Raw genomic sequence first — 13,846 nt, forward strand, 5'->3', positions numbered from 1 at the left:
AGCTTGGTTTAATTTGTTTTTTTAAGTCAGAATGTTGCAGCTCAAGAAATAAAAAGTCATGTTTCATGGTTTTCCTTTGCAGTTACAACACATAAATTCATACACACACTAAGATACTTTAAGTCAGCTATAGATCCATTCATAAATGCATTTATTTCAGTTCTCTTGCCAAAGGGGGACGAGATTATCCTGGCTGTGCTGGGTGCAAGAAAGGTAGCAATTCTACAAAAGGAGTGCCAATTCACCACGTGCCATGCTAGTATATACACCAACACTTACTCACTTCACTTCCAGTTAGGGCTGTCTATTAACCTATCACATAAGTCTTTGCATGGAGTTTTTCCTCCCTTAAAAACTAACGTTTTCGTGAAACACCCCAGACACTGGGAGAACATACTAAGTCCAGACCATATGAGTCAGCAGCATTAATCAGAGTCTCACCTGAAACATACAGTACCTTATATATAAAAACCAAATTTCCAAAATTCTTTTTTTTTTGTTCATACATGAGAATAGTAGTTGAAATTAATCAGTTTGGAGCAAATTTGCCCTAATTATAAGGCGTGGTGGAGTTACTTCAAGAAAGACATATCAGACACAGACATCAGACTCAGATGTGGCCTCATTTGTAAAACTTTGTGTGGATTCAATATGTGCACACCAAAAAAACAGTAAAAGCCAATACATCGGAGTATGCACATTTCTGGGTAAATTACCTTAATAAATCACAATCACATTGTAAATGTGCATACATAATTGCACTTTGAACACTCTTTGGACCGTGCTACTCAGTATCACAGATATTCAGTTACAATACTGCAGAACTTCACTGGCGGGTACAGCTGCTTTCCACTATACGAATCGAGACACTGCCACCAGCAGACAGAGTCTGACCTCAGATTTGAATCCGGTCGCATAAAAAAGCAGCACTAACCACTGCTGTACCACTCAACATTTTGCTCACTTACACATAACAGCAGAATTAAATTGATGTCAGGGATGGACATGATCACGGGTTATAGGAGTTGTTAAGGGTGTGATGATTCACACATGCATAGTGGGACTAAGCAAAGGAGAGGGTCATAGAAGATGGCAAGGAACTCACAGATCAATCTGTGACCGTCAGATAACTCGACTTACCATTTCACGCTCTTTTTAAAAGATTGTCTCCAGGCTTCAGAATCTCACATGCTTGATTATGACTGCAAAAAAAAGGACTTGCCTTCTGTTGTGAAAGTACCATCTTTAATATATTCTTGAAAGAAAGAGTGGTAGGATTGGAGAAAGAATGTTTTCACATTTAGAAGTAGAAGAGTAAACAGGTTAAGTCTATGTCACATGATGTGACTTTTCCAGCAATTTCTAGTTGTTGCCTTCATTTACATAATCTTAGCAAGTCAGAGGCAGTTGGCAGCACGTTCCTGTTAAGGCAGCTGTGTAATGTGACATGCCCAACAACTCAGTCTAACTAGTCTTCGACTCACTCTGATAAAATCCAACAGGTTTGATTTTGCCTTTCATGACAGTGGCGGGCTGTGTGCATGAGAGCTGGCAACCAATGAATGCTCATCCAGAAGTACAGTTGTGAGCAAATGTTTTGAGAATGACACAAGTATTGGTTTACACAAAGTTTGCTGCTTCACTGTTTTTAGATCTTTTTGTCAAATGTTTCTATGGTATACTGAAGTATAATTACAAACATTTCAAAAGTTTCAAAGGCTTTTATTGATAATTACATTAAGATTTTGCAGAGTCGATATTTGCAGTGCTGGCCCTTCTTTTTCAAGACCACTGCAGTTCGCCCTGGCATGCTGTCAATCAACTTCTGGGCCAAATCTTGGCTGATGGCAGCCCATTCTTGCATAGTCAATGCTTGGAGTTTGTCAGAATTTATGGGTTTTTGTTTGTCCACCCGACTCTTGAGGATTGACAAAAAGTTCTCAATGGGATAAAGGTCTGGGGAGTTTCCTGGCTGTGGACCCAAAATTGAAATGTTTTGTTCCCCAAGCCACTTTGTTGTCACATTTGTCTTATGGCACGGTGCTCCATCATGCTGGAAAAGGCATTGTTCATCACCAAACTGTTCTTGGATGGTGGGGAAAAGTTGCTCTTGGAGGATCTTTTGCGTTCAGGTGCAACTGGGTGACAGACTCGGCAAAAAGACAACTGGGCAAAAGACAATTCAGTGAAAAGACAACTGGGTGACAGACAACTCGTCGAAAAGACAACTCGGCGAAACAAAATTCGGCAAAAAGACAACTGGGCAGCATTCTTTACCAGTTAGGTAATAGGTTCAAAGAGATTTTTTAATGATATTTAAATGAAAATCCACAGAATCACCTGCTTTATGAGAGTCCCAATACATTGAGAGTAAAAATATTCTTTAAGCCATACTTGCAGGTCACCTTTTGTATTCTAAATAATGTTATCATATGATTACAATCAATATAATTTATATAATGGATTAGCAATTTTGGTTGCAGAAGATAATGTATGATAGAGTTTGTTCCATCTGCAGATAAAAGTTTGTTCGTCAATTATATAAATTTATTTTCCACATTTTAAATCACGTTGTCATTTAAATATAATTAAAAAATCTCTTTGAACCTAACTATTACCTAACTGGTAAAGGATGTCGCCAAGTTGTATTTCGCCAAGTTGTTTCTTCGCCGAATTGTCTTTCGCCGACTTGTCTTTTCACCGGGTTGTCTTTTGCCAGTTTGTCTTTAAGCCGAGTTGTCTTTTCGCCAAGTTGACTGTCGTCCAGTTGCCAATGTTTTGGTACCATTCTATTGACAGTCGCAAAAAGGATTTGAGAACGCCACCCTGGAAGATTGGCAATCAGTTGGTAAATATGACAAGGGCAGTGAGTAGAAGTCATGAAATGTGACAATCTGGGAGCTTGTGAATAAAATAAAATGCTAAAAACTGTTCAACACACTTACTTGTGTGTCTTTTTGTTTTTTTTTTATTAAGACTTCAGAATGTCAAGGCACAACTTGTTTTCAATTTATTTTTATTTAAAAAGGGAAAGGTGACACAACCATTTAGCATAATATATCTGCCTGTTTGACTTTATATACTGTAAAAATCATGGTTTGGATTTTTCATAATTAAATGAGCAGAAGAGACCAGAAAAAGAATATCTATATTCTGTTTAAACATAATCATAGGAGAGTTTATTACAGAATACAATAAACATGCCTTATGATAACCTGCTAATCATTGAGAACATGCCTCCTCCTACACTACACTTCTTCTTTTCCCACCTGCCAAGAGAGATCCTGCACATGTGTGAGGCTTTCCATGCATAAAAAGTACTGAGAAATGAATTTCTTATTAGTAATATGCACTCAAGCAGTGAGCCGTAGAGGATTTTTTCTGTACACTAATAGTCAATATATTACTTTACCAACTGTTACTGTGGATTACCAGAAGCACTGGGCTAATTAAAGCAGCTATTCTATGTCTCCCTCCTTTCGAGAGATGGCATTTCACTTTTTTGTCCTTGGCTATTGTCTTTGGTCCCTGTATCAGTATGCAGTAGCACACAGCTCTGAAATCCAAAAAAAAAAAACTCTGCCAGAAAGGCCAGCCCATTTGAAGACAAGTGAAAGGAAAGGTTTACTTCCTTAACATAACCAACCTTATGCTGCACTGTTTATGTGTCAGCAGCAATTGCAGTTGAGAGCGCCGGCTTGGCAAGTCGACGAAGTAGACAGGCAATTAACAGCTTGGGGTGCCTTGTCTTCTAGCTGTGAAGCTCCTTGGCACTTTCAACTTACTACATCTAAAGGGTAAGTCAGACAACATTCAAATGATAAGAAGAATGCTGTTGCTGCTTGTGTGCTTCTCCCTGAGCACTACCTAAAAAAATTCTAACCTACCTAAATGAATCACAGTAAATGTATTTAGAATGGTAAAAGGTGTTGAATAAATTTGAAAATATCTATTTCAATTTTGAAGGGCTACACGGTGGCGCAGTGGGTAGCGCTGCTGCCTCACAGTTAGGAGACCTGGGTTCGCTTCCCGGGTCCTCCCTGCGTGGAGTTTGCATGTTCTCCCCCACAGTTGGTTTCCTCCCACAGTTCAAAGACATGCAGGTTAGGTGCATTGGCAATCCTAAATTGTCCCTAGCGTGTGTGTGTGTGTGTGCTCTGTGGTGGGCTGCCGCCCTGCCCAGGGTTTGTTTCCTGCCTTGTGCCCTGTGTTGGCTGAGATTGGCTCCAACAGACCCCTGGGCCCCTGTAGTTAGAATATAGCGGGTTGGATAATGGATGGATGGACAATTTTAATTAGCAAAGAATATTATTATGAATATGCTCTTATCATATGCATATACAGTATATTTTACAATTAATGAATGACAGACCTCCCGTCTATGGCAGCTATCCTGTATTTAGCATGTTGTTGCCAGGTGAGCCTCTGGCTTCTTAGCATCATGAAATGGAGAATATAAAAGAATAAATGAAAGAAAGGATATATCACTTTGAAATGTGTAAAGTAATGTCTTGTCACATGCCCTGCAGTGGCCTGGCATCCTGTTCAAAGCTGGTTCCTGCCTTGAGTCTGATGCCGCTGGAATAGGCTCCAGCCTCCTGAAACTCTGAACAGGACTATGCAGGTTGAGGAATGTCATTTTATGCCATGTTATGTCTTGCTACGTTCTCTAATATTCTTCCAAATATAAAAAACAAATAAATGCTACAATTGTATATTAATGTATACATTTCATTTTAAACAGTATCCTTCTAAAGCAAACACAGTGTGCCACACAGGTAATGAAATGTAGTTCATTTTTCTTATAATTTTAGCGGTTACACAGGGTCACTTCATGATATGGTTTATAGTCATATATCTTAGCCTCTATACCTACAAAGATTTTAGATGATGTAAAGTCTTTAAAGACTTTAAAACTATAAAAGCCAAAATCGTATTTAACAATTGACTGAAATAGTGATCTAGAATGCTTGTCCACCATTCGTCTACTGTCTAATCTCATTAAATCCATAACAGGACAACAACAGAGCCAAAAGTCATTCATGAAGCACACTACAGGAAACAAACCGGAAGACAGACCAGTCCATCACAAAATATAATCACTTACACTGGGCTGGTTTAGAGCTAACAAATCAATCTAACATCATAAAAAACGAGAGTACCTGGAGAAAAGCAGTACAGATATAGGGAGAACATGCAAATCCCACACAGACTGTGATTTGAATACAGGATTCTATGTCACTATGTCAAAATGCAAAATACAACAAACTACTAGAAACTCCTTTGCAAACTAAGTCAATGGAAATATATAAGGAGTTGCTGATTGATTCATTGATTGATCTTCTTGAACAACCTATTGTAGCTCACTGCAATCAGCATCTGTTACAACTATAACAAATATTAAAAGCACAACACGATTCATTTTATATTCTTATTGCTCTCTTATAATGTATAGTTATCAGTCATGGTATTTCTTCTTATTTCCCATAAAGGCTGGGCAATTTAATTGATTTTAGCAGGGTTATTCACCTTGATCTTCTCAGATGTTACCCTTTCAGAAAAAAAATATTGTATAAGTTTCCCAGTGTAGACTGAGCTTTCCTTGCAGCTAGTCTTGCTGTAACTAGCTAGAGTGCTTGGTGTAAAGGAGTAAAACAAACAGCATTCCTTCTGCAAGCTACCATTGTTGTGACAACCAAGGAAACGCTGGTTTTCAATAGCTGCCCTGAATACTTGGCTCAATGTGAAAGGTGGGCTGGACCAAACGTCTCCTTCCACTCTAGACTGCACTCATGCTTAATATGATTACTGCCTTAAATGACTCTCCCCCATTAAGTCCTATGCACCAAATGGCCAGCTACTGGCCTTAAGCAGGGCAATTCTCTCGCTTTACCTAACTGATCATTATCTCATCCCATCTATTTCAGAATTTACTCACAACTTCAAAATCAATATTTGGTTTCTAACTGTGAGCAAAATGTTTTCAGCATTAGCAGTTCACTCAGGTCAGCAGAGTGACACAGTACATTTATTCTACAAACCAGAACTTTTGGTTCTAATGTTTGAAATTACTATGGTAAAGTCATTTAGACATCCTTCAGTGCATTATCAAAACTATTTTTTTATTAGAAATAAACCTGTATCAATCTGTTAATTATCAGTATTCTCTTGTTCTATTCACGGCCATGAAACTGAAGTGTCTAAAGGCACATTAGATGGCAAGACAGGTACAAACCCTAAATGAGGCACCAGTTCTTTTTTATGGATATTTTTAAAACCAACAATATTCTGATTTCTATTTTTTCTCTTCACAAAATGCCACACTTGTCTTGAGCAGATCAACATTTAGTCACAGCTTATAACAATGGCCAGTGTATTCAGTGAGATTTCAGTCAGTCTGCCAATCAAGCAGTATTTTCCTGTGCAATTTATGGCTAACACCATTTCAAAGCACTGCCAAATTAAGATAAGAACACATATCTTTTCAAGGTCACAGCACTGGCCATTTTAAATGATGTGTCCAGTATGACCAAGATAGCCACAGGGATGATTTAAACTTACAACTTTGATGTTCGAGTTTCTTTTTTTTATTTATTTTAATTAGAAACATAACATTCCATAGAGTCAAGTCAAATTTATCAGTTCAAATCAAAATTCAACCCTCGCCCAAGAGAAAGAGAGAGGATCAGCAACTGAAGAGCAAGAAAAGAACAGTATCCTTTTCCCCAAAGTGGAAGCTTGTTGTAAAATGTTACTGATTAGATCCTGCCATATTTAAAAAAAAAGTTTTGAACAGATCCTGTAAGTGAGAATTTGATTTTTTCCAATTTCAAGTCGTATAGAGCATCAGTTAATCACAGACTTAAAAATGGTGGGTGGGATTCTTCCAGTTGAGTAAGACAAGTCTATGTGCCTATAGTAAAGTAAAGGCAATTTGTTTATCCTTCTCCACTTAAGGGAATTCACCAAACACATCTATTGATGGATTAGGAGGGATTGTGACACCAAGGGTGTCTAATAGGCAAAGATTTTTGTCCAGAATTATGTTAATTTGATGCACGTCCAACACATATGGCCTAGTGAGGCTGGAGCTAGAATGCAATGTTCACAGGTTGAATCTTGCCCTGGAAAAATTTTGGATAATTTTAAACAAGATAAACATGCTTGATAAAAGATTTTAAGTTGAATGACTGAATGCTTTGCACATTTGCACATTAACTTGTAGAATATGCTGTCCATTTTAGGACATCCTCCATCCTTCAAAAAATTACCATCCTTCATCCTACCTCTGTCAAAATGGATTCTGTCCTCTGAATGGATAGGTTGACTTTTACTCATTTTACATTATCTTGTATGAATACAAGTTATTGCAGCACATTGTGAAGTGCTGTTTAAGATCATGTTTACTATATAAGAAGCTACATTAAACTTATCTGGTTACAGAATGTATTTGCTTGGATATATTTCAAAACTTGCCCGGTATGTATGCACTTTTTTTGTTGAAATATGGGAACTGTTTATCTTAAAGATTAAAATAGTAAGAAAATGTGTCAGTGCCCTAAATGTGCAATGTACTACTACTACTGCTACTTCAGTTTTAAGTCAAAGACCAGGGGCCTCATGTATAACGCTGTGCGTAGAACTCGCACTATAACATGGCGTAAGCACAAAAGCCAAAATGTGCTTACGCACAGAAAAATTCTGTTTTATATTCAATATATATTGGCGTAGCCGCCCCTGCAGTCCTTGTTTTTCTTTCTCCAAGTAACCGATCGCCACACAATCAGCTCTGTAATAGATGTTAAGCCATCTGTAAGCTTAGAGCGCCGATTCTTCAAAACGTTTAAGGAATATTGAAATATCTTTGTAGTACATGTTTAATTACTCTATCCTTCACGATAGTCCCAGTGAAGAATACAGATTATTTAAATGAAGTTAAAGTTTTATCTGTATAATATAATAAACATATTTTGCTGCATTTCATCTTAAAAATGATACAAAGTATTTTTATCACATGTAAATACGCGCTTTATAAAGTGGCTCAGGTTGTGCAATATTATAACTGTAGTGCAAATTTACAGTGAGGTGATTGTACTTATAAGTACAAACAGTTCTACAAGGAGCAATTGATTGAGTGCATTTAAAGTTCTTGGGATGAAACTGTTTCTGAACCGCGAGGTCCGTACAGGAAAGGCTTTCAAACGTTTTACCGTGACTGAGGCAGCATGGGCTTGATGCTGTATACCGATAATTCTCTTTGCGATCAACTGCTGCTGTGATTCCCCACTCAGATGCAGTGATATAAATACTCTGAGTGGTGCAGTGAGAGTAATATGGAAAAAGATGATCCGCTGTGGCAACTCCTAACGGGAGCAGCTGAAAGAAGAAGAAGAAGAAGAAGGTGCAGTGAGAGTAACAACGCTAAAGCAGTTATGGTATTTGGAATACTATGGCAATTCCCTGGACCATTATATTGTTACAAGTTCATTACAATCAGATGTATTACACTAATAGAAAATATGCTGTTAGTTTCAGTGTATTTATAAAGCCGGCTCAGGAAAATAAAGAGTAACCACTCAGGAACAGTAGCACTGCTTTGACGCTGGGTGTCGCCAGTCTGCAAAACCGAACGGAGAACTTGCATACGACAAGGTATTATGGACCGTGGAAAAGTGCGTGGCTTTACGCCAAGTGTAGGTTTTATACATTGCGATTTGAACGTGGAAAAGTTCTTACGCAACATTTCTGTGCGTACACACCGTTTATACATGAGGCCCCAGGGGTCCCCAACTCCAGTCCTGGAGGGCCCCAATGGCTGCAGGTTTTCATTCTAACCCTTTTCTTAATTTAGTAACCTGTTTTTGCTGCTAATTATCTTCTTTTGAATTAATTTTATTTGACTTGCTCTTGAAGGCTCAGACCCCTTAATTGTTTCTTTTTGCTTAATTACCTGCCAAACAATAGTGAGATACAAAATGAGCCAAAACATGACGTGTCCATCATACAGTATCTGAAAATAAAGAAAGATGAAGGTCTCAGGAGTGTTGATCTGCTCATGCCAACAAAAATCAACAATTTCAGAAATGTATGTTATTGCACAATGAGAGACAGCAAAAAGCCATGGAATTAAAGTACGGGTTTAATTAACAATGAGAATCAGAGCCTAATTAAGCAACTGGTTGGAGTGAAATTGGTTGGAGTTTGAGGCCCTAACTTAGTTGGACTTCTGTCGGCTCACTCACTTCACATTTCATTTCTGTTTGGGTGCCATTTAAGGAAAGAAATTAAGCAATTCAGAGGAACGATGAAGAAATTCAGGGAAGCAAATCTTAAAAAAACAATTCAATTAAAATTAATTCAAAAGAAGTTAATCAGCAGCAAAAACGGTGACAGTGCACTAAATTAAAAAAAAGGGTTCGAATGAAAACTTGTAGCCACTGGGGCCCTCCAAGACCGGAGTTGGGGGTCCCTGTTATAGACAAAAGAAAACAAATGCTGCCTCCACATTGTAAACACCAAGGAAATAGAAGTCAGCATTTTACAACTGAAATCATTTACGATATGCAAAAAGCAGATTTACAAAATGGCATATCATGAAATAAAGCTGCATTGTGTTTCAAAAGGGGTGAATGCAACTGGCTGTCGAAACTGTATTACCACACATGTAGATGTGTAGCCTGAAATACAAATTAAAAGGTGTGCAACCCATTTGTAATCATTGGCATGTAGTCAAAAATTGGGCGGGCTAACTGCTGTCATTGTACACATGATTAATGGCTACCAAACCCCCTTCCAATGCTTCCAGCTCGAGTGTTTTCTCATTTTGGTATCTGAAGTAGGAGGGAGGGGAGAGGCAAGCAGAAGCATGGCATTTTGTTGGATGAGGAATGGGGATGACATTTTGTGGGAGGTCAGAAGACTAATGCTGCTTTGAAAGAGGCAGGAGGAGCGATGGAGTTTTGCCCTGGTGAACTTTTGTTGGACAATGAATGCCTCTTTGGAAGTGGGAGGAGGGAAGATGAAGTTTTGCAGAGTAAGAATGGGCCTTTATCAGAGGGAAGGGGGATGTTCTAAAATGGAAAGAGGAAAACTACACAACTAACGGAGAACTTCATGCACTAAAGCCAAATGTGTTATTTAGCATTTCAAAGCTATTTATTTGGTAGATTTTGTGAAATGCATTATATTCAATAAAATACCTGTACATGTACAGCTACTAGTGGGCGGCATGGTGGCGCAGTGGTAGCGCTGCCGCCTCGCAGTAAGGAGACCCAGGTTTGCTTCCCGGGTCCTCCCTGTGTGGAGTTTACATGTTCTCCCCGTGTCTGCGTGGGTTTCCTCCGGGTACTCCAGTTTCCTCCCACAGTCCAAACACATGCAGATTAGGTGCATTGGCGATTCTAAATTGTCCCCAGTATGGGTGGGTGTGTGCCCCGCGGTGGGCTGGCACCCTGACCAGGGTTTGTTTCCTGCCTTGCGCCCTGTGTTGGCTAGGATTGGCTCCAGCAGACCCCAGTGACCCTGTAGTTGGATATAGCGGGTTGGATAATGGATGGACAGCTACTAGTTACTTAACCAATACTTATTTTATACAGCACTTTTCACAGACCTCTCCAACAAAAGTACAAAAAATAATAGAAAGCAGCAAGTTAACAGTACAATAAAACAGAACTGAAATGCATTATAAATTATAGGAAAATAAATGCCTAAAAATGAACTGCATGTACAAAGGAAGAACTATGGAAGAGTACAATGCAAAAGAGTGTGCTCAAAAATACAACAACACAGGAACAACCAATCCAAGCTACAGGTACAGTTTGAATGTCAACAATGGCAAAGCACCACAGACAGAGTAGAATTCCAGAGCGTCAGAGCCACAAAGATAAATAAGCATTCACCAAGAGTTGCATAATGAGTCTCTGAGAAAGTTAGAACACAAATCCCAAAAGATATCGGGTGTCTAGGAGGCTGACATAAAGCAGGTAGCAACAACAGGTAATCTCAGATGTTTGAATTTACAGTACTGTAAGTCAGTAAAAGAGTTCTGTGCGCAGTTGAGGGGGTGATGTGTTCTTTAAATATACTCCAAGTAAGGATGCAAGCAGAAGAATTCTTGTTGTAATCGTGTCATACTGATGTAAGAAGACCACTAAAAAGTTGAATTACAGTAATTCAAAAGAAAGGTATGAACATGTTACTATTTCTGCATTAGATAGGTGTGCCAAGAAGTGTCATGAGCTGAAAGATGGCAGTAGGCATTTGCTGTTATTGTTGTTCAAGCTCTTATGCTTTTATACTGTAATTACATTGACAGGAGTGCTTCAAAGAGACATTATAGCACCCCCTGGCACTACTTCTGAATATCAGCTTTAAAGGCTTCCAAAAGATTGTTTAGAGAGCTTAGGGTCAGTAGAAGAGTGAGTGGAAAGGGCTTGTGTGGCAGAAGTAGGAGGAGGAGGATGAAGTGCCAATATATGCAAAGAAAGGAACTGAGGTAAGACGGAGTGTAGATTTTATATAATGTAAATAAATATCCATCCATTTTTTCAAACCTGCTTATCCAGAGCATGGTTGCAGTGAAGCTGGAGTCTATCCTACAAGGCACGTGGTGCAATACAGCTAAAACCATAGACAGGGTGCCAGCCCATCACAGGGTGAATGCACACACATTCAATGGGGGTCCATGTAGCATTGCCAAACCACCTCATCCGCAGGTCTTTGGAATGTGGGAGGAAACCGGAGCACCGGCAGGAAAACCAACGTGGATATGAGGAGAACATGCAAACTTCACTCAGACAGTACTCGGGATGTGAACCTCAGCCTGCTTGTGATTAGACAGTAGCACTACCACTGCACCACCCAAATAAACATCATGCATATAATAATTTGTATGAAACTTTCACAGACCCACTTTTAATATTTAAAACACAACTAACTGCCTTATGGCACATAGTGAGGAAACAAAGCATTGTAGATTTGCCAGTAAGTACTTAACATCTAAATGAATTCTTTTAGCTAAAAATGAGTAGCTGGATTGATTATTTTTAAGCACTTGCACTACCAAATTCTTGTTTGTCTGTACATAAATTACTTAAAGAGATATCTACATATATATATATATATATATATATATATATATATATATATATATATATATATATATATATGTACACACAGTATGAGGAGTGTTTCAATAATAAAATCACAAAGACCTTGATATTTGCCAATTCAGTAAAAAAATTAAAATGAGTTAGATATTTAATACATAGTTTAAACAGAAATACACTTAATAGACTTTTAAAAATGATAATTACAGAACAATCTCATATAGAACAAAAGCAAAATCTTATCTTGTGATAACAGGCAGTAAGAATTTCAATTTTACTTTAATCTGTTATTGACACTTCTAATGGTACAAAGATTATCACTGTCTTAGAATAAAATGTTTTTTGAAAGCTTTCTGTTAGGTTACATTTTAAGTTTCTCTTTATAAGTTTAATTTTGTTTAAAAAAGTACTTTTTCAAAAAAATGCATTCATAATAAACTAAAGGTGCCAGTGTTCAGTGGGAGGTAAGTCTTTATCAATTGGTTGTATTGGAGCCATCTCAGAGAGGCAGGTAAAGGGCCCTATGCCAACCCAACAAACTACCCACCAAGTTCACTTCATGCTTAAATATTTTAATAAACAACACACAAATCTAAAATTACTTAAAAGAGCAGATGCATTATTAAAAACCAAAAACCAAAGACACATCCATTCCCCACTGCTTGGTAAAAAAAAAGTCAGCTGAAAGAACAAGCACAAACAGAGATAATGAAAAATTGCTACAAAGAGTACAAGAAAAATTTGGATAAGCTCAAGCAAGATGTGGTTACCAAGCATGCTATAAACCTCGAGTCCAGGAGCAAGGTGCTGTGGCTGTAAGTTTAGGTGTTGCTTTACTAGAATCAAAGAGGGAGGGAGAGAGAAGTAGAGGAAGAAGTGGAATCCTCAGGCCCAAGACAAGCCAGGAGTGACAGAATCCCTTGGTCAGTTTAAATGTTAGTACATCTCAGCAAAGAGGTCCCAAATTGCCAGAACATAGAAGGGACTGATTGACACTATACATAGTTAATGATATATGAGGGGGTACCCAAAAATAACCGGAATTTGTACCTGGTGCGCAATCTGGACTTAGTTGTGGATTTCGCCGCTAGGTGTAGCATACTTACGGCATTCTATGGCAGTTTGCCATGTGGCATTGCTCTGTATTTTTCGTATGCCATTCCTCGTCAGTTTTCTTGGTGCTTATTAAAAATGTTCTATTTGTGATGTTGTGATCATAAAGAACAGCGTGTCTGTGTTAAGTTTTGTTTTCTCTTAGAGAAAACAGCTACTGAAAGTGCAGTGATGCTTGAAACTGCTTTTAAAGAGGAAGCGTTAAGTAAAACACAGGTCTACAAGTGGTTTTTCGCATTTGAAATGAGGGGAAATGTCACTTGAAGATCAACCAAGATCTGTGATTGTGTGTAGTATTTTTAAAAAGAAGGAGTACAGTGAACTAATAATATTAGCCCTGGGTAAAATAAACTACAAATATTGTATTTAGAAAAGAGCTTAGTTAGTTACATACTACTTCTGATATATCCAATTAACCGACAGTACTTTAATTGATTCATATTGTCATAGGAAATTTCCAGGGGGAAGCAAGGTAACACAGCTAATGTATGTACAGAGTTTTTTACACTCACATTTCCAAAACATACAACTGATTTATTTCAAAAGCAGTCATTTTTTCAGGCAGAATACATCTCATCTCCACATAAGTGACGGCTCAGTCAGCATCAGCATAGTATATATCCATC

The 13,846-nt window shown here is 38.1% G+C and overlaps 1 protein-coding gene across 1 annotated transcript in view; it reads left to right on the top strand.

The window, feature by feature from the left end:
• Positions 1–3,628: 3,628 nt before the first annotated feature.
• Positions 3,629–13,846, top strand: part of mindy4b (MINDY family member 4B) — a 54,229-nt gene continuing 44,011 nt past the window's right edge. Inside the window, exon 1 of the mRNA XM_039757991.1 lies at positions 3,629–3,797. The gene's annotated coding sequence lies outside the window, so the exon portion shown is untranslated. The remainder of the gene's footprint in view (positions 3,798–13,846) is intronic.

The sequence above is a fragment of the Polypterus senegalus genome, chromosome 1 (genome assembly GCF_016835505.1).
Source record: "Polypterus senegalus isolate Bchr_013 chromosome 1, ASM1683550v1, whole genome shotgun sequence".
NCBI lineage: Eukaryota > Metazoa > Chordata > Cladistia > Polypteriformes > Polypteridae > Polypterus > Polypterus senegalus.